The sequence below is a fragment of the Meles meles genome, chromosome 2 (assembly GCF_922984935.1).
Source record: "Meles meles chromosome 2, mMelMel3.1 paternal haplotype, whole genome shotgun sequence".
Taxonomy (NCBI): domain Eukaryota; kingdom Metazoa; phylum Chordata; class Mammalia; order Carnivora; family Mustelidae; genus Meles; species Meles meles.
Genome location: NC_060067.1, coordinates 50991289 through 51017358, shown reverse-complemented (window position 1 = coordinate 51017358; position 26070 = coordinate 50991289).

Below are 26070 nucleotides of genomic sequence, written 5' to 3'. Positions count from 1 at the left end.
AATAACTCACTTGAAACTGAGAGAGAAAAAGGTTTTTAAATCAAAGTGCTAAATTAAGAAGCTTAATTTTGGCACTTCGGCTGACTGAGTTGTTTATGGGAGGGTTTATGCTAACAATTCCTCCTGCATCCACAGGGCATCAGAAGTGGAAACTGATGAGATAGCTTCAGGGGGAGGAAAGGACTATCTCACTCCAGTAGCTGTGTCTTCAAAAAGCTAATAAGGAGTGCTCAGTCCAGGTCTGTTTCAGTCCCATGCTGGTACACAGATAGCTGCATTATCCTGACTTCCTTCACTGTGCACCCTCCTTGGAGAGATGCAGCTGGTGCTTCTGTTTCTTGTGAACTTCTCCAGCTTATCACTAAAAATTCAATAATGAGAGAATTCTTTGTCAGGGAGAAGGAGAAAGATATTATTTTTGGACATAAGCCCACTAAATTAGGATTTAGATTATGACTCTAACCTCAGCTTCTAACAATAGCTTGGTGAAAAAATTATTTGTTGACTCTGGAGCAGTTCTTCCCATCTAAAGATGGGACTTAGATCTTTTCTGTGGTCTCCATAATACTCTACACCCCTAGAAGTTTCTTAGTTATCATTTTAATATTAAATATATTCTAAGAATATTCCAATTATTTATGTTTTGATGTCCTAAAAACCAATTTGGGTACTGGGCCTAGTAATTTCATTTTGGAAATTTACATATAAAAATAATGAGACATTTACAAAAGTATTTATCTATCCAAATGTTTATTTCAGCATTATTTGTAGTGGCAAAAGCTGGGAACAAATTAACTTCATGGTAGAAAGTGACTGAATACATACAATATCGTTTATTCATATGATGGCATAAGGTATACCTATTTAAATTACATTGTTGAAAATATTTAATGGCATTGAACAAGTTCAAGGTGAATTTCAAAAAATAAATAAATAAATAATAAATAAAAATAAAAGATTGAAAACAGTAAGGAGATATCTCAATTTCATTAAAGATAAAAAAGATTGAGATAAAAAAATATTAAAGATTGAGGTTGTGTATGAGATGGAATATAAAAATGACTGGAGAATTCCATTTCAAAATTACAAGTGTTTATTTCTCTTTGGTTATTAGTGAGTTTTATTTATTATTATTCTATAATTTTCAATGATTTTACAAAAATTGATTACACCTGTAATCAGAAATAAACATGATTAATTTCATTTAAATATTGAAGGAAAACAAACAAACATGTATACACTCTTACTTTCCTTCATTCTCCTTCCTCCCAACAACTCAGAAGCATGAAGGATCTTTATGTCTTGTGACAAATGATATGCCATCTCAAGAAGCTTCCAATAGTTAAAATCACTTCCATTTATTTTGCGTGTGAACCATAGATGTCAGTGCTACCAGAGACTCCAGAAGTCCTCTGGTTTTCTCAAGTTATGTTCCTGACTCTTAGGAAAGTTAAGGATTTGTCATCTGTCATAAAACAATGATAGAACAAATAAGAATATAAGCTGTCCTTACTCTTCTGTTCTCCCCTTTCACCTCAGAGAGATGAAAGAGTTCCAGAAGTCATTTCATTGGCACTTTTTACTCTTTTTTTTTCCATGTGGTTACAAATATTAAGAATAAAAAATTTCCAGACCTGGCTCACAATGAGGTATGTAGCACAAAGTTATCTGAAAGGAATATAGTGATGTAAATAAAGTGAAACTGTTAAATAATCTAAACAAACTATTAAATTAAATATTAAATAATCTAAATTAAATAGTCTATGCTTCTTAAAAGTTTGGGACTGTTCCCACCAATGTCAAGTGCAAAGGCTCAAGTACCTTTCCAATTACAAATAGTACAAGTAATGTATTTTTGTTGCTTAGCCCTTGAGGAATATAAGACAGTCCTTTCCTTTAGATTTCTGCAGAAGCATATCTGGACGTCATGGGACCAGAAAAACATTCTATTAAATCATTTAATAATCTAAAAAACGTAGCTTTTCATTGTGGAGTTTGAACAATTACATGCATTTACCTCTATTCCTCAGCTCAAAAAGCATTTGCTGATCATGTGATATTGCAGCTCAGTGACCATGCTTTGACCATTTGTGGCCAGTATTTGTCCCCAGGATGTAAGTCACACGGGATGCAACATGGCTGACATCCAGAAAGATCAGGAGAACCACACAACTGCTTTGGCACCCCTTCAAGAATTGCTCAGCAAGGAGCTCGTGATTGCTGACCATCTGGTTAGAAACCCTCGCAATAATTTGTTTAATATTAGAGTTAATATGATGTCTGTCAGTAGGAAGCATTTTGTGGGATTGTAATCACCATGGTAGTCCATATTAGGTAGACTCTTATGATTATCTTTGTTTTCACTCACTCATTAGTTTCTGGGAAATTAATTCTGGGCTATCATCTTTCATAGTCAATATTTTCTTATTGGAAATTAGAATTCAACATACTCAGTTGCTTATGATCTTAAATGTTACAGGAATACATAGGTTGAAAGGATTATATAGAATTACCAAATTCAATGCTTCTAAGGATGTTAGAAACCATAGGAACTGTTAGCCATGATTTTGTCAGCATGATTCTAATGTGAAAAGTTCTATCCAAGCCTGAATATTTCACAATGCATTTATTCATTATAGTTTACAGAAATATGCACACCTCAATTAGATGTTATTCAAGCTTCCATCTCATGCCAAAGATGAAGAAACAGAGGCTTAAGGCCATGAAGGAACATTCTGAAGAAGATAGTAGCTGAATGAGACCTAGCACTTCATTTTGACTCCAATTCCATGTGTTTTCTTTTAGGCTGACTAAACTGACTCACACTCACATTTTCATATGGCTCTTGGGGTTTGGGGAAATACAAAAACCTTTTAACTATCAATTGTATAAGGGTACCAGGGTGGTATAGTTCACTAAGCATCCGACTCTTGGTCTTGGTTCAGGTCATGATCTCAGAGTTGTGAGACTGAACTCTGAGTCAGGCTCTATGCCCAGCATGGAGTCTGCTTGAGTTTCTTTCTTTCCCTTTTCCTGCCCCTCCCCCTCACCTTTCTCTCTCTCTCAAATAAGTCTTAAAATATAAGAATAAATAAATATCAATTGTACAGATTAAAATTTTAAGCAGTTACAAGTTGAGCTAGTTATATGCCTAATTTTGTAGGCTTATTCTGTTGGTACCTTCAGCTGATGTCACTGAAGCCTTATAGCCTTATCCTTCCATTATTTCTGCCATAAACTGCATATATTTCCTCTTTCCCAGATTCCTGACCTGGATTTCCCTTTACATCATCTCATAACCAGGATAGAAGTGGTGGTGCTGGAAATAGCCTAAATAAATCTCTTTTGTTCTTATGGATTCTTTCAACATAGGTTGAAACATAGGTAGAGGTAGCATGAGCAGGTTCTGACAGAGGAAATGTCCAGCTATGGAGAATAGATGTGGTCTGCTGTCCATAGTTCTGAAATGTTGTTTAAAATTTGTCCTGAAATAGTGAGTGACTGACAACTTTTCTCAAGAAATCTGAACAAGGTGAGAAATGAATTTCATGTGGAGGAGAATGGAGACAGCTCAAAATGGAATGAAGGTAGAAAGAATGGCAGATAGGAATGACCTTCCACTATTACAGAGAGAAAAACAAGAGATTTTCCTTTTGATGTAGCAGTCAGATTTTTGCAGTTTGAAGAAAAGATGATTTTCTCTCCAATAAGTTGGTAGATACATGATACTTCCATCCCCACCCAACTGTTATCTACCTTTCCCTGATGGTAGGCTTAGGTCTTAGACAGGAAGCATATTTTCTCCAGATAAAACTACAGAGAAAACTTACACATTCAGAAAACAGATGAAAGAATGACATAAGTAATTAAAATTCTTCATATTTGAGACAGGCACCATGGAAAGGTGCTAGAGAATAATGAGATTTTTATTGCACAGTTTAGTGAGAGAATTATCCACACTGTTAGTTTTCATTGACTTCTAGGCAGTGCAGTAAACAATTTCTGTGCATTTTTTTCATCTGATCCATAGAACAATCTTATGGGATTGACATTATTTTCACATTTTTTTTTAGATGAGGAAACTAAGACTAACAGAAGTTTTAAAAGATATCCAGAGATGTATGTCTTATGGCCAAGCTGAAATCCAAACCTCTCTGATTCCAAATTTCATGTCCTTCACAATTCACCAATATAGGGGGATGTAAGTGACAACTGAAGTATGGAAAAAGGGCTGGCTGGGTTTCAAGAAATAACAAAACTGCCAAACTTCTCTCAAGTCTAAGCAAGGTGATTAATGGTAGTGAATTGAGGTGGAAGAGACAGAGGAGTAGAAAATAATATCACAACTGAGCTTTGAAGTACAAGAAGAAGGTCATGAAGCATTCCAAATAGGACCAAGGGCATTTGCAAAGCTCTAAATGGTCAGTAGTCAATATAACTTTATTCAAGAAGGTATTCTGAACACATGGTGGACCATGAGGTGAAAGGATATGAAAAGATACTTGAAGGATAGGTATTAATTACTATGGAACTTATTTTTTTATTTTTTATTTTTTATTTTATTTTTGTGAAGATTTTATTAAATAGTCCTATAGATTTTTTTTTTTTAGAGAACGAGAGGAAAAGAGCAAGCAAGAGAGCTGAAGTGGTGGGGAAAGACAGATGGAGAGGGAAAAGCAGACCCCCACTGAGTGGGGAGCCCGATACGGGGCTTGATCCCAGGACCCTGAGATCATGACCTGAGCCGGAGGCAGATGCTGAACAGACTTGAACTATGGAAACTTCTTATTTACTATTAAAGTATTTAAATTATATCTCATGGGTAATGGCAAATAAATTACTCTGAGATTTTACATACAGCAGTAGTAACATTTATGTTGTAAGATAACCCTAATAACATGGAGTTTATATGTAGAGTTTATAAAGTCATTCTTCCTGTTAGAAATTGATTTCAGCCCACAGTACTACAGGGTTTTGTGAGATGTAGTATACGGAAGAGTAGGAGACAGAATAACTGGGTTCTCAAGTTATGACTTTTTTCTTTTTTTTTCCACCATGTTTTTGATAAAATAATTAACCTCTAAGAAAGCTAATATTTTACAGATTGGCTTTCATGGGGTTAATCCCGTAAGGTTCCTTTGATGTAATATTTATATATCACTTTCCTTCTCTTCTGAAGAAGATAGTATTATTGGCAAACCACTCAGTTACTCCAGCTCTTATTATCCTATTTATGGATTGCTTTGGTCCTCTACTTTTTCACTCTCTCTCTCTTCTATTACCAGCAAGGTAACCATTTTATTGCTCATTTGCACCTCCACTAGAGAGAAAAGATGTTATAGACAAGCCAGTCAACATTTTATTTGCTTGAAATTCTTGTAAAAAGTTTAGTAAGGAGAAAGCATAAAAAAGGTAATGAATACAATAAGCTCTGAGGATATTCTTACATTTCATTTTTCTACACTATGTTTCTTTCTTCTAACTTTGTACAACCAAGAGTTCGATTTAATTTTTTTAAAATCTTAAACTATGTTATACTGTTTTCCCTCCTTCCCCTATTTCATTTTCCAGACAATGTAACTGAAGTAAATTCAGTGTTAAGTGGATTCCTACGAATATTACATCAAGTTAGTAACAAGTTTTCAAGTAGAATCCAAATCTTCTAATTCCTTGGCATTTTGGTTCCAATTCAGTCTAGTGTATACTCTCTAAAGATTCTTTTTTTATTAATTATTTTTATTAACGTATAATATATTATTTGCCCCAGGTGTACAGGTTTGTGAATCATCAGGCTTACACACTTCACAGCACTCACCATATCACATACCCTCCCCAATGTCCACCACCCTCTCCACCCTGCCTCCCTCCAGCAACCCTCAGTTTGTTTTATAAGATTAAGAGTCTCTTGTGGTTTGTCTCCCTCCTGGTCCCAGCTTGTTTCATTTTTTTTTCCTTCCCTACCCCCCAAATCCCCTACTCTGCCTCTCAAATTCCTCATATCAGGGAGATCATATGATAATTGTCTTTCTCTGATTGACTTATTTTGTTAAGCATAATACCCTCTAGTTCCATCCACATTGTTGCAAATGGCAAGATTTCATTCCTTTTGATGACTGCATAGTGATTCTTATGGATTAGACACATAAGACTCATAGGAAATGACTGCAGTTTCAGGATCCACAGAATACAACTGGCATTGAAAAAAAGCACGAATAGTAATTACTCCAGGCTAATAGGCGTCAACCATATTTAGTCTAGTCAATATAGCATGTATGGGTAATCTCTACTTCAATGAAATAAAAGGACACCTTAGTATATGCCCCAAAATACTGATTAGAGAGTCTCCAGAGCATAATACTTGACTGAATTTAACATCTGGAATTACTCTTCCCAGCTTAAAAAAAAAAAATGACTGGTGACATGTAAAGTCAATTACTAAGGGAATCCATGGACCACTGGTAATCTGAGCTCAAAAGCACTGATTGGAGAAGTTGGCCTTGATTCTTTTATACCTCATCACAAATTCCATTTATTTATTTGTTTATTTATTGATGTATTCATTCTCACAAAATGAGGACCTGCTATGTTTCAGGCTCTGTGCTACAACCTTAGCAGTAGACCAATACAGTTTTCATCTTAGAGTCATTCACAATTGAGTAAGGACAGATTAATAAACAAATATTTACTGTGCACAGGGGTAAATGTTATTAGAATAATTAACAATGGTTTGTGAAACACACAGGATGGGAAAGAAAGCAACTTATATATCCTTGAGAAATTATCCAAGACTACACTAATGAATCCTCCAGGTGGATGGGGAAAAAGTGAAGCAAAAACACAGAGATTTAAGTAACTCTTGTTAGGTATAGTAGTTGTAACTCTGCCAGTTGCTTCTTGTATCCATTTGGTTGTAGCCAGGTTGCTTCAAGGGCTAGGGAGCTTGGGCTTTATTCTAGGAATAACTAAAAACTATCAGTGCTTTTGTTTTTCTTTAAAGCAGGAGAGGGATACAAACATAGCTCTGTTCAAAAATATAATTCTGCTGGTAGTATTAGAGGAAGGTGAGCCTCTGTAATGTTTTTCCCAGGCTTACATTTTTTTCTGAAACACAAGTATAACAGTGTTGTTCACATTTAAATGTCTTAACCACATGTAATCTAGGAATTTGCTTTTGTTAGAGATACTACCCAGCCTTTCTTCACTCATTTTACTCCCCCACTCTTTCATGTTCATATCTTCATCTTAAACATTTTTTCCCCCAGAATCCTATGTCACAGTGCCTTTCTTTTTAGGTTAAATCAGTATTCTTTTTGTCCTTCTGCTTTTTCAGAAACTTCTTGAGGGATTTTCCCTGATTTGGTTTATTTTTATTGACAAGATGAAGCCAAATAAATATTTTTCATCCTGTAATCTTTTCTTTTGCTTGATTTCTATTCATTCTTGTAGTCTTTGATCACAAAGAAGAGAGCTGCTTGCATTATTGTTAAATGTGTTGAGTCATTTGTAATTTTCTCTGAATGCTGAGGGCTTCAATGTCAGAGATGAGGTCCAAATCTGGTTGGTTTTTGAATATAATAATTGAGTCAAATTACATATTCTCATTATACATCCTAATTTTTAATGAAGCTGAAATAAGAAGGGGTTGTAAGGGTGCATGTAGTTACAAAATCTTTCATGAGGTAATAGAGAAATAGTGATTCATATCTTTCAATATTGTATTTTTAAGTAGAAAAGCTACTTTAAAAAGAAATCAGAGGAAAAATAGAAATTGAAAGAAATATGGGACAATTCCAGTTTCAAAAGGAATAGTCTAAATTCAAAAGATGAACTAAAAGAGTTCTTTTTCAAATGAATTTTACAATCATTATTTGCTTTTCAGAAGTAGCGTGCATCTGTGTGTTGTGGTGGTGCTGTTCCCAGTGGCCTTCCTTATCCTTCATTTAAATAACTTTACATTTCTAATGGGTGTGGCAGATTTAAAAGGTGGCTATAATATTTTTTAGCTCCTACAATTAAGAATATATTTCTCCACCTTTTGAATCTTGGCTTGGACGTATTACTTATTTTGACCAAAAGGACATTAGGAAACATGATAGAACCCAAGGCTTGAAAGGTGCTTTCTATTCTTCTTGCTGCTTTTGCAACCCAGCTACCTTGTGAAGAGACTGATACAGCCTTCTAGATTCTGGAGAAGGGTAGCCTTGTTGCAAAACATCAGAAATGTGAGTAAAATCATCCAAGACCTGTGAGCCCCAAGTGAATCCAGCAGCTCACTGCAGTTGTGCAAGTAAATCCAGCTGAACTGATCAGAACTGCCCAAATGAGCTCAGCCCAAACTGTCAACTCATAGAATTATAGGTGAATAATCAATTATTACTAAGTCACTAAATTTGAGGTTGATTTACAAGCATCAAAAACCAATACAGTGGGTTACTGTCTCTCCACTTGTGATAGGCTGAATTCTAAATTGGTTGCCAAGATTCTTACTTTTGCATACCCTATATAATCTGGGAATATTAAGGGGCATCACTCTTGTGATTGGGCAAAGGTGAATAAATTTTATAGATATAAATAAGGTCTCTGATCAGCTGACTTTGAATTAGTCAAGGGGAGATTATTTTGAGTGGGTCTGACCTAATAATATATGCCCTTAAGAGATCAGAGGGATTTCAAGCAGAAGCATGATACTCTTTGTTTGGCCTTGAAAAAATAATCTGCAGTATTGTAGAGATGATCACATGACAAGCAATAGTGAACGGGTTTTAGAGCCCCCAGGTGATAGCTAGCAAGGAAATGGGAATCTTAGTTCTCCAGCCAAAGATGTTCAACCACCAGTAGCTGGGAAGAGGAAATAGTGAGATAATAATTTGTGTTGCTTTAAGCTAAATTTGTGGTAATTTGTGATACACCAAGAGAAAACAAATATACTAACCTAGCCCTTCAACTATTAGGTATGTTCAGAACTGATGATCCGTTTACAGGTTTCTTTGCCAGGTTGTATATCTTGGTAAATGAGAGTAGTGAGATTCTTTGGCTTGGAGAAAGCCATTTTCTCTTCCTCTAGGCTTGCAGAAAATGTAGCCTCCTTCAATGTCATGTGAATATAAAGCAAAGAGGAAGATTTTATCTATAAGTGATGAGATCTTCAAAAGCTAATGTTCAAGGGATTAGATTATATGACCTCTTGAGGGAATTTCTTGCCCCCATAATGTTGTGGCTCAGAATAATGTCATCTTTTCTTGGTCCTAAAAATGCTGAAAGGCATTCAAAATTATAAGTCAAAGTGCATGACTGATGGGCTTGTTAATGTTGAAAAGGAAATGGCTTGTTCTCTATTATAACACAAACAAAAGGAGCATAACTTCCACCAAGGAAAACAAAGACTAGAGGAAAACTGTCTACTGATAAAATAAATGGCATAATGAAGCCAGTAAAAGTCCCAGCTGGTTACAAACACGATACAGACTAGCCAGATCTCCATGTGGCAGAATGGATGCAGAGCTTTCTCTGACAGAACAATGACAAGAGATTTCAGTGAATATGCATTGATTTAGCAGTCCCTCGGACAAATCCATCTTTACTGAGTGGCATATACAAGTTCCCTGTCATTAAGTACAAATCAAAGCATTTAAAATGCATGCAAGAAAAAATTTTCAATCCTGCAAGGCATAGCACCATGCAGAGAGCACCATAGGACATCAAATTTTTATACTGTTATTCCTGTACCACTTGCCTGGATCCATCTCACTCTCCACTCCCTAATTTGCACTTGATTCTTCTAACTTCTGACCTTTTGATGTGTTCACCCTGGAACTTTTGTAGTTGTAGCCTTTGGTTCCTTTCTTGAATATGATTTACATTTCCCCCCGAATATGCTGTCTTTATCCCATCATGCTTAATGCTGAGACCGTCCACTTGTTTAGGTGGCTATCATCTTATTAAGAATGCCTCTGACTGAGGACAGAATTTAGACATTACCACGTCCCATGCAAATATTATTCTCACATAACCATTCTAATGTTTTGAAAAGTATCTGGGTTGTCTTTATGAGGAATGAGGATTTTGAAGTAGGACTAGTGAGAGGAGTCATTTATTCATTCAACAGATTTTAATTAAACACCTACTACATTTTGGGAACAATTTTAGGATCTTAGAATGTATCAGTGAACAAAACAAAGATAACTGTCATCTTAATTTATTAAGCTGTAATAGAAAATTGGTAGCAAGAAATAGGAGATTGGAATCCATGTAAGAATTTAGGAACAGAATTGAGGCCTTATTAAGTGTTATTGATCAGACTAGGAAGTTTATCTACATTATCTATCTCTTTAAATCCTTCCAAAACCACTTGAAGTAGGTATTATTATCTCTAAAACTATACACACATTAAATGGTGAAATCTGAATTTGAATCCATGAATAAGGTCTTAATTAGCCATGAATAAATAGTGTGATAAAAGTTATAGAACATGAGGTTTCAAGGCAAAAAGACCCGGATTTAAGATTTTTCTCTAGTGGCTACTGGGATTATGACTTTTAAAACCTCTCAGGTAATGTCCCCAGTTAACTATGATCTTTCATGGCCTAAACAGCACAGATCTGAGGTGGGTATGATGGTCTTTCCCATAAATTTGTATTTTTATGTAATATAAACCTGAAAGAGGCTATCCACATAGCAGCTATCTCTAGAGGCAATGCTGCCTCACAGAAACTTAAAGAACCTCTTCTACCAATTCAACTCACTTCCAGAAAAGGGAGTTTATGGGGTGCCTGGGTGGCTTGGTTGGTTAAGAATCTGCATTCAGCTCAGGTCATGATCCCAGGGTTCTGGTATCTAACTCTGTTGGTCTCCCTGCTCAGCTGGCAGCCTGCTTTTTCCTCTCCTTCTGCCCATTCATATTCTCTCTCTCTCTGTCTCTCTCTCTCTCTATATGTATATACACACACACACACACACACACACACACACACATATATATATAATTTAAAAATAAAATAAGGGGTTTACCCTCACTCAATCCCACTCTCCACAATATTGCTCCCTATCTTCTGTATCAGTGGTTCCCAAACTTACAGTATGAGAATCACTTGGAGACCTTATTAAAACATTACTAGCTATGTCCCACTACCAGAGTTTCTGATTCAGTCAGTCTCAGGTGGGACCTAAGATTTACATTTCTAATAAGTTTCTGGACAATGTCAATGCTTCTGGTCTGTTGACTATTCTTTGAGAACCACTCTCCTATGCCCTTACTACCTCTTCCCATCTAATTTCCTTCTATAGAACACTTGACCCCTCATGCATGAATATACATACAAAGAATCTTCTCTTTGATGGTTTCAATACGCACAAACTTTAGGTACCTTGTTTGGTTCAATAATGCCAGTCCTCTGCAACACAGTTAAAATTTCAGTTTTCATGTTATCTGTGAGTGATTGCTTAAAGTACAAACTTCCATGGTTCTTTAGTCCAATATCACTGTGTGAATAACAGATGTGTAAAATAACCAATGATGTCAGCTCTTTGAAAATTTGTTTTTTATTACTGTGTGCATTAGTTGTTTTGCCTGTAGACAGTAAAGCATGCTGTTGTTTTGCCTCTCAATCTCCTTGTAATAAAGCAATGCAACATTTTACAAAAATGCATAATCAAAAGAGAGAATTGGCCACAAAGATAAAAGTACAGCAAAGAAATGAAAAAGTGATAACAGCAGAAGAAGAGAAATTATAATAAAATGTAAATGGAGTAATAGAAGAAATTGCTGACTATGGATTCTATAGACACTCAATATTTGAAAGACTCTAGATAAGAATCCAGAGGAAATTAGTGAAGGTGAATTTATCAACACACATGAAGAAAGTAGTTAAGATGAAAAAAATGACATATCCTAGTGGAAATAATGCCAGCAAAAACTTTACATTAAAGAAAATTTCAAAGATATTTAATGACACTGGAAGTGCAAAAGATAACATTTTGGAAGGTGATCCAAACTTAAAAAGTTATAAAGAAATTTGCCAAAATATAGGAAAGATGTTCATTCTATATTTTTAAGTTACAGTACAAGAGAAGGAGAAGCACTCTTCAAATTATTCTTGAATACAAAGAAATGGTGACTTTGTTTCTGTTTTTCCAATGGTTTTAAATTATAGTGTGTTAAGTATTAGTTTTGCTGTGCTCCCCCCCCATTTCCCTATATACCCACAATAGTTTGTAAAAGTCTTTTTAATGTTTTCATAAAAAATTTTAAAGGTCACAAAACAGTCATAATTCTTTGATTAAGTTTATTCTGTAGGATTTCAACTTATATGGCAATTTTTGCAGTCCTGCTCTACCATACAAATTGAGAAACACCAGTAACTGTTTATTTCTTTTTAAATATAGAAAAGCTCCCCCACATAGTAGACAAGCTTGTAAGTATCTACAGTAGAACATTTACCAGAGTCCATGTCTTTACCTCTTAATTATCCTCCCCAGGATTGGTTCCATTCCAGGAATACTGTATGGTTAGAATTCACTGCTGTGTTCTAACCAATGACCTGATATTGGTAACCTACAGTAATTATACCTTTTTTATCCAGTTTCCACCTTTGCACTCACCCTAAAAGACGTGCACAGTCTGGAGAGCCTACTCCCCACTGTGCCATTCTTATATGTCCATAACTTGCAAAAGTAGTTTCCCGGAGCTGCCATAACAAAGTACCACAAACTGGTTTGAAAAAGCCAAACAACAGAAATTTATTTTCTCACTTTTCTAGTTTGAGTAGAAGTCCAAAAGTCAGGGTATTAGTAGGATCATGCTTGCTATGAAAACTACAAGGAATCCTTCCCTACCTGTTCCCATTTTTTGGTGGTTTGCTGGCAATTTTTGCCATTTCTTGGCTTTACCTGCATAATTCCAATCTCCGGCTGTGTCATCACATGGAAGTCTTTATGTCCCTGTCTTCCCATGGCTGTCTTCTTATGAGGACACAAGTCATTTTGGATTAGGGGCCCATCCTACTCCAGTATGAGTTAATCTTAACTAATTATATCTGCTCTGTTCCTCTTTCTAAATAAGGTCCCATAATATTCACCCTTACTATTGTACCATAAGACCCGACTGAGGTCTAGACACTTGACCATGAGATCAAGCCTTTTAGTCTCCAATACTTCTATAGTATATTTGGAATATTAATTCCTAGGCACAGAGTAGTTATAAGCATTAATTAAACATACTTGTAATGCATGTGTTAAAGGTTCATGGCTCCCTAAACATTAGTTCCCTCTGAGCACCTCCCCACCCAAGCGCTTATAAATTAAATCATTCATTGAACGAACACTTGACATTTACTGTCTTATATTACTGATAAATGTCACTATGTTAGATCACCTAACTAGAATGTAAAAATACCAAAATAATTATGTATTGTATATGACTTTGTATCTCCAAAGAACCTAGAACTTGGCTGAATATAACAAGATGTTTTAAAAAGCTTTATAGGTTATCTCATCACTGAATAAAGTTAACTGTGTATGAAATCATATTATGACTTTGGTTCCTAAATAATTAGATCAAGACAAAAATCAGACTTCATAATTGAAATTTGAAAGAAGAGGTAGAATCTAGCAGAAGTATTGCATATACAACTGTTTTACTTTTTTTTTTTCTTTCAGGATAACCTGGGCATATGATTATTAAACAAGGCTAACATCATTTTTCTCTGCAAAAGGCTTTCTATTCAGGTAAAAGTAAACAGATTATCACAGCTTTGAAGGTAGGTAAGTACCTTACAATTGAATGATTTTGGATGGAAGTGTGAGAAATTCTGATATTAGATTTTTTCTAGTCATAAGCTTCACAAACAGTAGATTTTCTTATAAAAAGAAGGTGTAGAATTGTTTCCTGAGACATTTAAAATGTTTAATGGTAGAATATCTAGGAAAAGATATAGGAGATATCAATGAAACTAGGTAAGAGAACTCAAAATAGCTTTAAGTATATATAAGCAATCAGTATAAAAGAAGAATGTCACTTAAATTCATTGGAAAAAATTATTTTTGTAATAAATAATGTTGGCCTAATTTGCTGTCTATTTGAAAGACAACAAAGGAGGACTATAGTCACACCATTTGGGAAAAAATAGATTTAAAAATTTTTTTTTTCTCATTTTATTTATTTTTTCAGCGTAACAGTATTCATTCTTTTTGCACAACACCCAGTGCTCCATGCAAAACGTGCTCTCTCCATTACCCACCACCTGTTCCCCCAACCTCCCACCCCTGACCCTTCAAAACCCTCAGGTTGTTTTTCAGAGTCCATAGTCTCTTATGGTTCGCTTCCCCTCCCCAATGTCCATAGCCCGCTCCCCCTCCTCCAATCCCACCTCCCCGCAGCAACCCCCAGTTTGTTTTGTGAGATTAAGAGTCATTTATGGTTTGTCTCCCTCCCAATCCCATCTTGTTTCATTTATTCTTCTCCTATCTCCTACCCCCCCATGTTGCTTCTCCATGTCCTCATATCAGGGAGATCATATGATAGTTGTCTTTCTCCGATTGACTTATTTCACTAAGCATGATATGCTCTAGTTCCATCCACGTCGTCGCAAATGGCAAGATTTCATTTCTTTTGATGGCTGCATAGTATTCCATTGTGTATATATACCACATCTTCTTGATCCATTCATCTGTTGATGGACATCTAGGTTCTTTCCATAGTCTGGCTATTGTAGACATTGCTGCTATAAACATTCGGGTACACGTGCCCCTTTGGATCACTATGTTTGTATCTTTAGGGTAAATACCCAGTAGTGCAATTGCTGGGTCATAGGGTAGTTCTATTTTCAACATTTTGAGGAACCTCCATGCTGTTTTCCAGAGTGGTTGCACCAGCTTGCATTCCCACCAACAGTGGAGGAGGGTTCCCCTTTCTCCACATCCTCGCCAGCATCTGTCATTTCCTGACTTGTTAATTTTAGCCATTCTGACTGGTGTGAGGTGATATCTCATTGTGGTTTTGATTTGTATTTCCCTGATGGCGAGTGATGTGGAGCACTTTTTCATGTGTCTGTTGGCCATCTGGATGTCTTCTTTGCAGAAATGTCTGTTCATGTCCTCTGCCCATTTCTTGATTGGATTGTTTATTCTTTGGGTGTTGAGTTTGCTAAGTTCCTTATAGATTTTGGATACTAGCCCTTTATCTGATATGTCGTTTGCAAATATCTTCTCCCATTCTATTCTTCTAAATTTTTCTAATATTTTTACTGTTTTATATTTTCATTAAAATTTTAAAAAGAAGGAGAAAGATATATCGTGCAAACACTAATCAAAAGAAAATAGCTGGATTAATATCAGATAAAGTAGACTTTAAAACAAGAAAAATTATTCTGTATAAAGAGAAATACTATATAATGATGACAAAAATGATGACATGCTCAATTCTCCAGGAACACATAAAAATCTAAACATGTATGCACTTCTCAGCAGAGTGCTAAAGCACACAGTGAAAAACATAGAACTAGAAGGAAAAATAAAAAAAAATCCAAAAAGAGAAAATAAAGATGTAGAAGAAACAAATTACCCTATAACCAGTAGCTCTATTTGTTTTATAACATTTCATTCAACAGCATCAGAATACATTTTATTTTCAAACGTACATAGACCATTCATTAAGACAAGCTGTATTCTGTGTCATGGAACAAATCCTGACAAATTTAAATATTAGAAATATGAAGTACATTCATTCACCATACTAGAACGAAAACTAAAAGTAAATAACAAAAAGATAACTGCAAAATCTCTAAATATTTGGACATTAAGCAACTCATGTCTAAATAACCCACCATTAAAATAGGATATCTCAAGGACAACTGAAAAATATTTTAGACTGAATAAAAATAAAATACAACATATCTGAATTTGTGGGATGCATCAATAGCAATGTTTACTGTTAAACCTGTTGATTAAAGCTTAGAACTGAAAATCTGTCAAATAACTTTAAAGAGAAAAAGAAACTAAAGAACAAACCAAACCCAAAACAAGTAGAGGATCAAATGATAAATACAAATAATAAATACAATTAAAAATAGAAAAACATTAGATAAAATAAATGAATAATTAATAAAATTGATAAATCTCTAGCCAGACTGATAAAGGAAGTAAGTGAGAAGACATGATTTACCATGTCAACACTGAAAGAAATGATGTCACTATAAACCCCGTAGACATTAATACAACTAAAGGAACAAAATGAACAGCTCACAGTATAGACACCACAGATATTAATGGGAGTTACTATAAATGGACATTACAATAAAATAAAATAAAATAAAAGAACTAAAGGGATAACATAAACAACTCTAGTCCTATAAATTTGCAACTGAGGGGTAATGTATTAATTAACTGAAAGACATAAACTACCAAAACTCAAGTAAAAATAGATAATGCATAAGTCATATATCAATTAAATTGAGTTCATAGCTAAAAACTTTTCTGAACAGGAAGATTCAGTTCCAGATTTTTTTGTTATTTTTTTTTTTTACCAAATATTTCAGAATAAAAATTCTGCAGAATGTATTCTAGAAAATATAAGGGAACACTTCCCAACTCATTTTATGAGGTCAGGTGAGCATTACTTTATTACCAAAACCAGATAAAGATATTACAAAAGGAAAAGAACAGGACAATATCATTTATGAATTAAAAATCCTTAAAAATATAACCAACTGGATCTAGGAGTATATAAAAAAGATTCGTCATGAAAAAGTGGGGTTTATCCCAAAAATGCTGGTTCAGAATTCAAAAATTAATCAATGCAATTCATCATATTAACTGATGAATGAAGAAAAATCATATAATCATCCAAATCAATGAAAAAAACTATTTGAGAAAATCCAGTAGCTATTCCTGATTTTAAAATCTTCCAGCAAACTTGGAAGATAAGGGAGTTAACTTAACTTGATTGAGAAAAGCTATACAAATCCAAAGTAACCAAAACCAAACAAAGAAAAAAAATGCAGCTAACATCATATTTAATAATAGTGACAAACTGAAATTTCCCTCCTCAGTTTGGGAACAAGTCAAAGGTGCTCTTTTCCCCTATTGTGCCGGATATTTTAGCCTGGGCAATGAGGCAAGAAAACAAAATAGAAGTCATCCAGATTTGAAAGACAGAAGTACTGCAGACATCATGCTTGTTTACATTTCAAATCCCAAATAATCTACCAAACAAACAAACAAAAAACTCTCAGAGGTTAACATGGTTGCAGAAACAAAGTCAAAGTATAAAAATCAAATGTATTTCTGTATTTAGCAGTGAACAAAAGAACTCTGAAATTAGAAAGCAGACTGTTGATAGGATGCCCAGTTTCTGATCTGGGCATGTAAGGAGTGTGGAAGTCATAGCTCTTGTCCCCAAAACAACAAAAAAAGCAAAACAAATTGAAATCAACAACTCTTCTTAGATCCATCAGAGTTAAGATCACAGGGAAAACTGTTTTCCTGAAAATTGAAGACAGACATCTGGTTTCAAAGAATCACAGCTTACTGGAGCAGAAGCCCAGGAGAGAAACTGCTATTGGAATCAGTACCAGAGTAGGAAAAAATAAACTCTAACAAATTGCTGGAATCTCAGTGTGGATAAATTTGAGATTTGAATACTTCTAGGGTACTTTGTGTTAGGGATGTCCCTACACTTTCATGAATTTTACCTACAGGAGCCCTGCCAGATTTGCACAGTGAATGTCAGAGAAAAATCTCCTTATGCACAAGGAGGGCAAAAGTAGTCCTTTTGAAATATGCCCAGAGCATTTTGTTCTTCTTAGTAAGACTGTCCCTCAAGGGAAATTATTTTATCAGAGCTTAATTGACATGAGGGAAGGGAAATACTCAGTTCTATCCCCCTCTAAACTTTCTGTCTCAGACAAGGGTAGGGGGGAAACTGAGAAGCATATGTAAAGGCCACGGCCCATGGGGAGAGATTGACTAAAAGACTGAGACCCAGTCATAGAACTTCAGAACAGTTCCCCTCCACCCATATCTTACCACCACATTGATAAATAACAAAAGAATACAATGGAAAGAATTATATACTGAAGACCTTATTTAAAAAGACAGCTTTAGGGAAACACAAAGACAACAGGGAGAACAAAAATAAAGACATTAGAGGAAAGTTTAGCCTCTGACAATTACAGGTAAAACAGTAAATGTAGCCTCCTAGTTATATAAAAATAACCCCTCAGGCTGATCTCAGTTCCCTTTACCTAACATATCACATCTGACTTACAGTTAAAAATTACAAATGTACCAATAAACAATACAGTTTGAAGAGAAAGAGTAAGACTCATAGCCAGGCCCAGATAGGGCAGTAATTTTGGAATCATCAGATCAAGAATTTAAAACAATTATGATTAATATGCTAAGAATTCTCATGGAGAAAGTGGACAACATGCAAAAACAGATTGATAAAGTAATCGGGAGATGGGAACTCTAAGAAAGTATCAAAAAAAAAAAACCACTAGAAATTAAAAACATTGAAGGAAATGAAGAATGGCTTTGATGGGTTTATTAACAGGCCAGACAAGATGAAAAAAGAACCCATTAACTTAAAGAAATGTCAACAGAAACTTCCAAAAACAAAATATAAAGAAAAAAATGAAAAACATGGAAGAGGATATCCAAAACCTGTAAGCAATCACAAAGGTATACACACATGCAACGGGAATACCAGAAGGAGAAGAAATAAGAAATCAAACAGAAGAAATATTTGAAATAGTAATGATTGATCATTTTCTAAATTTAATATCAATGACAGATACAAAATCTCCCAAGTATCCAGGAAACTCAGAGAACACCAAGCAGAATAAATACATTAAAAAAAAAAGAAGAAAGAAAGAAAAGAAAAAGAAAAAAAAAGGGTATCAAAGACAAAGAGGAAATCTTGAAAGAAGCCAGAGAAGAAAGGCACTTTATCCTTGATTGGCAAGGATAAGAATCAATTAAATGTCTCTTTAGAAACCACATAAGGAGAGTGGAGTGAAGTATTTGCAATGTTAAAAGAAAATAAAACAAAAACAAAACCAAAAATCCGACCAACCTAGAATTCTTTGTCCATTGAGATTACTTTTCCAAAGAAGAAATAATTTCTCAGACAAATAAAAGTTGTGGTAATTTTTCATCAGCAGACCTACTTTGGAAAAAAAAAAAAAGCTAAAATAAATTCTTCAGAGAGAAGAAAAATTATATAGAAATCAAATTTACATTTAAAAAGAAACAGTATTAGAAAAGGAATAAAGGTTTAAAAAAACCCTTTTATTTCCCTTATTCTTAAGCTTATGTAACACATAACTGGTATTCAAAATAATAACAGTAATCTAATTATTATAGTTTATGGAAAAGTGAAATGAATAATAACAATGTTATAAGGAACAGGAGAGGAGAATCAGGGTTACTCTGTTATAAGGTATTTGTACTACTTGTGAAATGGTTTAGTTTTATTTGAAAATGGACTTGACTTATTGCAAATGTATATTGCAAACTCTAAGGCAACCACTTAAAAACAAAAGAAAAGGTATAACTGATATAAGAGAGAAGAGAGAATGGAATAAAATAAAATTCTTAATTATATAGTCATATAAGACTATATAGTCATAGAAGACTATAAAGGAGTGGAAGACATATAGGAGAAGGGAGGAGGAGAAAGAGAAAGGAAAGAAGGCAGGAAGGAAGAAAAGAAAAGGAATGAAGGAGGAAAGGAGGGAAGAAAGGAAGAACAAAGGGCAAAGAATAGAAAGCAATAAAGTACATATTAATACAACTATATCAACAGTCACTCTAAACATCAGTGGTCCAAATTTACCAATTAAAAGATAAAGATTGTCAGCCTGGATAAAGGAAGAGCACCCAACTATTTATTGTCTACAAGAACCCACCTTAAATATAAAAACACAGAGAAGTTAAAAGTAAAGAAATGGAGAAAAATATACTATGTTGACTCTAGCAAAAGAAAGCTGGAACAGCCATATTGATTTCAGACAAAGCAAACTTCAGAATATGAAATATACCAATGATGTATTGGGACATTATATAGTGATAAAAGGTTTAATTCTCTAAGAAAATATAGCGATTCTTAACATGAATGCACCTAACAAGAGATCACCAAAATACCTGAAGCAAAAACAAAAACAAAACAAAACAAACAAACAAACAAACAAAACTAGAAGGAAATGCAAGGAGAAATAGACAAATCCACTCTTGCTTTTGGAAATTTCAACATCCCTCTTAAGGTAACTGACAGATACAAAAGGCAGAAAATCAGTAAGGACATGGTCGAACTGAACAGTTCCATCAATCAACCAGATCTAATTGACACTTATAGAAAATTTTATTCAACAAGAGCAGAGTACACATTCTTCTTACGCTCACGTGAAGTATTCACCAAGATAGACGATATTCTGTGCCATAAAATACATCTTAATGAATTTAAAGAATGGAAATCATGCAATGTATACTCTCAGAAAGCTATGGCCTTGAACTAGAAAGCAATAACAGAGAGCTGTAAACCATCTACATGCCTGGAGATTAAATAACACACATGTCAAAGAAGAAATCTAACAAGAAAATTTAAAATATCTTAAACTAAAAAGAAATTAATATACAACCTATTAAGTTTTGTGGGATGCAGCAAAAGCAGTGTTTAGAAGGGAACATATAGCTTTGAATGTGTAATTTGAAAATAAGAAAGATCTAAAATCAATTATATAATCTTCTATGTTAGGAAACTAAGAGGATATTAAAAGAGCAAAACTTAAGAAAGAAAAAGAGTAAATTATGTCCAAAGTAAGGAGAAGAAAATAAATAATAAAAATGAGAGTAGAAATCAATGAAATTGAAAATAGGAAATTGATAGACAAAATCAATGAAAACAAAAGCTGGTTCTTTGAATAGATTGTAAAATTGATGTCTGTAAACACATTAGCTAAGAAAAAATGAGAAATAGCACAATTACTAATGTCAGAAATGGAAAAGGGGTTGTTGCTACTGATCCCATGGACATTAAAAGAAGAATAAAGGAATATGATGAACAACTTTATGCTCACAAATTTGATAATTTAGATGATTATATAGAGTGGGCCAATTTCTTGAAAGATAGAATCTACCAAAACTCACACAAGAGAAACAGGTCATCTAAACAGGCATATATTTATTTAACTTAATCAATCAATAATTAAAAACCTTCCAAAACAGAATGTGCAGGTCCAGATAGGTTTACTGGTGAATCAAACCAGCATTTTAGAAAGAAGTTATGTTATCTTTCCACAATCTTTTTTCAGAAAAACAGAAGCAGAGGGATTACTTCCTAACTCTATAAGACCCACACTTCCTTAATACAAAAACATGAGAAAGACAAAAAAGAAAGGGAAACTACAGACCAATATCTCCCATGAATACAGATTCAAAAATACTCATAAAATATTATCAAATAGGTAACAGCAACAATATGTAAAAATAATTATACATTACAAGCAAGTGGGATATATTCTAGGTATACAAGGCTGGTATATCATTTGAAAATAAGTTAATGTAATCCATCATAAATAAGTATTTAAGAGGATCCAGACCCATTTAAAATAAAAACTTTCAGCAAACTAAGAATAGAAGAGTACTTCTCCAACTTGATAAAGAACACTTACAAAAAACGTACAGTTAAGTTCATACTTAATGATGACAAAATAGTTGCTTTCCCACTAAAAGCAGGAACAGAGCTAGGATCATCTCTCTCTCCTTTCCTAATTCAGCAATGTAATGGAAGTCCTAGCTAATGCACTAAGACAGTAAGAAGTATACAAATGGGGAAGGGATCTATAGAACTGTCTTTGTTTGCAGATGACATGATTTTCAATATAGAAAGGGCTATCATGAGGGAATTTTGAAGGTGAATAAACTGTTCTTTATGGAGGTATAGTGCTGGATATATCTTTGTCAGATCCCACAAAACTGTATCAACCAAGAATGAATTTTCTCTATATAATTAAAGTAAAACAAAATAAAACTAGAAAGTAAAATAAAATAAATCTGTAAAAATAAATCTATAAAATAAAGCTCTATATAACTAAAAAAAAGTTAACCAGAATGTGGAGGAAAGACAAAATGCAGATAGAAACAAGCAGATCCAATTGTATTACACATGAATCACATCATCACACTGAAGAGGCTGGAGGGGAAAAGCTGATGGAAGGATGCTGGTAATGTTTTGAGTGGATAATATAGGGCTAAAGACAAAAATAATTGTACACAAGCATTGTACATCCGTTTGTGGATTTGTTTCACACAGGGTATAGGTAAGCCTGTATGAAACTACCCTATTTATAAATTAGGGTTGAACAATTGAGGAGATACATTGTAGATAATGAGAAACATTTTTACAGTGGAGGAATAAAACGCAATTAAGAAAGTGAGAAAGCATGATACGCTCTAGTTCCATCCACGTCGTCGCAAATGGCAAGATTTCATTTCTTTTGATGGCTGCATAGTATTCCATTGTGTATATATACCACATCTTCTTGATCCATTCATCTGTTGATGGACATCTAGGTTCTTTCCATAGTCTGGCTATTGTAGACATTGCTGCTATAAACATTCGGGTACACGTGCCCCTTCGGATCACTATGTTTGTATCTTTAGGGTAAATACCCAGTAGTGCAATTGCTGGGTCATAGGGTAGTTCTATTTTCAACATTTTGAGGAACCTCCATGCTGTTTTCCAGAGTGGTTGCACCAGCTTGCATTCCCACCAACAGTGGAGGAGGGTTCCCCTTTCTCCACATCCTCTCCAGCATCTGTCATTTCCTGACTTGTTCATTTTAGCCATTCTGACTGGTGTGAGGTGATATCTCATTGTGGTTTTGATTTGTATTTCCCTGATGCCGAGTGACGTGGAGCACTTTTTCATGTGTCTGTTGGCCATCTGGATGTCTTCTTTGCAGAAATGTCTGTTCATGTCCTCTGCCCATTTCTTGATTGGATTGTTTGTTCTTTGGATGTTGAGTTTGCTAAGTTCCTTATAGATTTTGGATACTAGGCCTGGGTGGCTCAGTGGGTTAAGCCGCTGCCTTCGGCTCAGGTCATGATCTCGGGGTCCTGGGATCGAGTCCCACATCGGTCTCTCTGCTCAGCAGGGAGCTTGCTTGCCTCTCTCTCTCTGCCTGCCTCTCTATCTACTTGTGATCTCTCTCTGTCAAATAAATAAATAAAATCTTAAAAAAAAAAAAAAGAAAGTGAGAAAGGTTAGAACGAGCTCTGTGGTAGTAAGCTGGAATCAACTGAATCACTAGAGGCACACTTTTTTGTAAGTATATATGCAGATGGAAATAAATGATGTTTGTGTGTATCTGGGGTAGTATATATGCATATATTTTCTAGTTCTATCTACTAAGCGATTAAAAATGATGATATACCAGTAACACTGAGCACACCTACTGCTCACATATTGGTTTCTAAATGACATTCTCCATTAAAACAAAACAAAACAAAACTGGTGGATTATAGGGATAAAATGGGAAAAATACAAGATATGCTTAGTATCTTGTAATATTTAAACAGATGTGGGCATGTCAAAGGGCACGTGAGGCAATCTGAAAGAGTTCTATGTGTCCAAAGTTGGAACAATTTGCACAAAGCGATAGTACTTAATTAAAACAAAAAGGATAAATAATTATTGAAAGTTCCATACTGTTATAAATAAATGAATACAAAAATGGATGAGAGGAACAACTTTTCCCTACAGAATAATTACCATTAGTAAATGTTGAAGGCAAGAGAGAAAGAAAATTACCCTATTAGGACACACCAGCTAATTGCCACAAGCATTATTATCAATGATTCTGAAAATTAGTAGCAAAAGCAGGATACATGCATTGTTTCCAGTTATTCACTTCAGAGTATTCAATGCTTACAAAGTAAAAATAGTAACTTAGGGAGGGGGCTATGGACATTGGGGAGGGTAAGTGCTATCATGAGTGCTGTGAAGTGTGTAAACCTGGCGATTCACAGACCTGTACCCCTGGGGATAAAAATACATTATATGTTTATTAAAAAAAAAAATTTGGAAGGGGAGGCGAACCATAAGAGACTATGGACTCTGAAAAACAACCTGAGGGTTTTGAAGGGTCAGGGGTGGAAGGTTGGGGGAACAGGTGGTGGGTAATGGGGAGGGCACGTTTTGCATGGAGCACTGGGTGTTGTGCAAAAAGAATGAATACTGTTACGCTGAAAAAAATAAATAAAATGGGAAAAAAAATAGTAACTTAGAAATCCTAGCAGATACAACTTCAAATGAATCAACAATGTTAGCATTGATCCTAAGACATATTAGCACTATATACCTTCTGAAATGATGCACTGAGAAGGGCATATCGTTTCCTGGATATTATTTCCCCAAATAGAAAATTTCAATTGAATCATGGAAAATTATCAGATAAAACAAATTGAGGAGCATTGTATAAAATAAATGACCATACTCTTCAATGTGTCAGGGTTATGGAAGAACTTGGGAACTGTCACAAACTGAAGGAGACTAAGAGTGTGACAACTGAATGCACTGTGGAATCCTGGATTAGATTCTTGAATAGAAAAACCATGCTAGTGGAAAAACTGACAAAATACAAATAAGGTCTTTGGTTTAGTTAATAGTATTGTACTAATGTTAATTTTGATAACTGTTCAGTGCCTGTGTAAGATGTTATCAGAAGCCTAGTAAAGGGTATACATACAACAAACATCTGTACTATCTTTGAAACTCTTCTGTAAGTCTGGAATTATCTCTAAAAATACCTTTGAAATATGGGGAGTGTCCATTTAGGTAAATCTTAAAAATATCATATACAAATGGTGAAAGAAACGTATGAAAAAAAAAAAAAGTAAACTCCCTAGCAGTCAGGACGATGCAAATTAAATTACAGTGTGATGCTCTATTTTACCCACTAGGCTGGCCAAAATTTTCAAGGATATGGGCAAACACATTCTTACACACTTTTGGCTGGAGCATGACCTGTTACAGACTTTTGGGGTGAATCATCTTCCATCATCTTTTACAACTAGAAAGATAACATGCTCTCAGGCCCTACATCTCTTCTTGAGAAATGTATGCCATTGGAATAAAATTATTTGTATATATGCATGAACATGGATTTTCATTGCTTTAATATTGTGGTCAAACAACAAAGTGAAATAGCAATATGAAATCCTGGAAACAACCTGAAAATTCATCAATAGAGGGATGTTACTTGTGGCAAATCTTTTACTATGAAATATTTTGCACTTATTATGAATTAGATCCATTCTATATTATGTGATGTGGCTATATAAATATATAATTATGTTTATATAAATATAAATATATGATCCCATATTCACAATTACAAACAATGGCAACAGACATTCCCATATATAAAAGTGTGCAGATATTTTCATATGGATTCAGGGAAAGGAGTGGGGAACACACCCTGTCTCAGGGAATATCCATCTCATGGAAATAGGAAAGATATGCAAGTGGGTGGAGAGGTGATGGTAGTGGTTATTCTATTGACACATTTTTGCAAGTTAGAATGAATACATATGACTTTCATAATAAAAAATAATTAATTTTATAAGAGCAAAATCTTTCCATTCTGTCTTTTTTCTTTCTTTTCCTCAACCCTCTCTAACCTTTAATCTTTACCCTCTGAGATGTATAAATAAATGTCTGAACAATGGGGAAAAAGAAAGAACTATTAAAGTTCCATAAAGAGCCATGATTGTTAGTTTGGGGACATTTTGAGACTTCAGTTTTCAAATAGCTCTTCTTTGCAATATTTACCCTTGATCAAGATCTGCTGACATAGATCAGAGCCACCCCTCAGAAGCTGGGTGTCCTTTTTGTAAATTTGATTCACATGAGATAGGGAGACTCAGTGTGACTGGGTCTTAATGGACCCTTAGCCCTGTAAGATTCCTGAACGGCATAGCATACTCTAAATACTACACATACACTGAGCGGGAATACATTGTTTCTTGTACTATAAAATCAATAATAATAATAACCTCATCATCATTAATAAT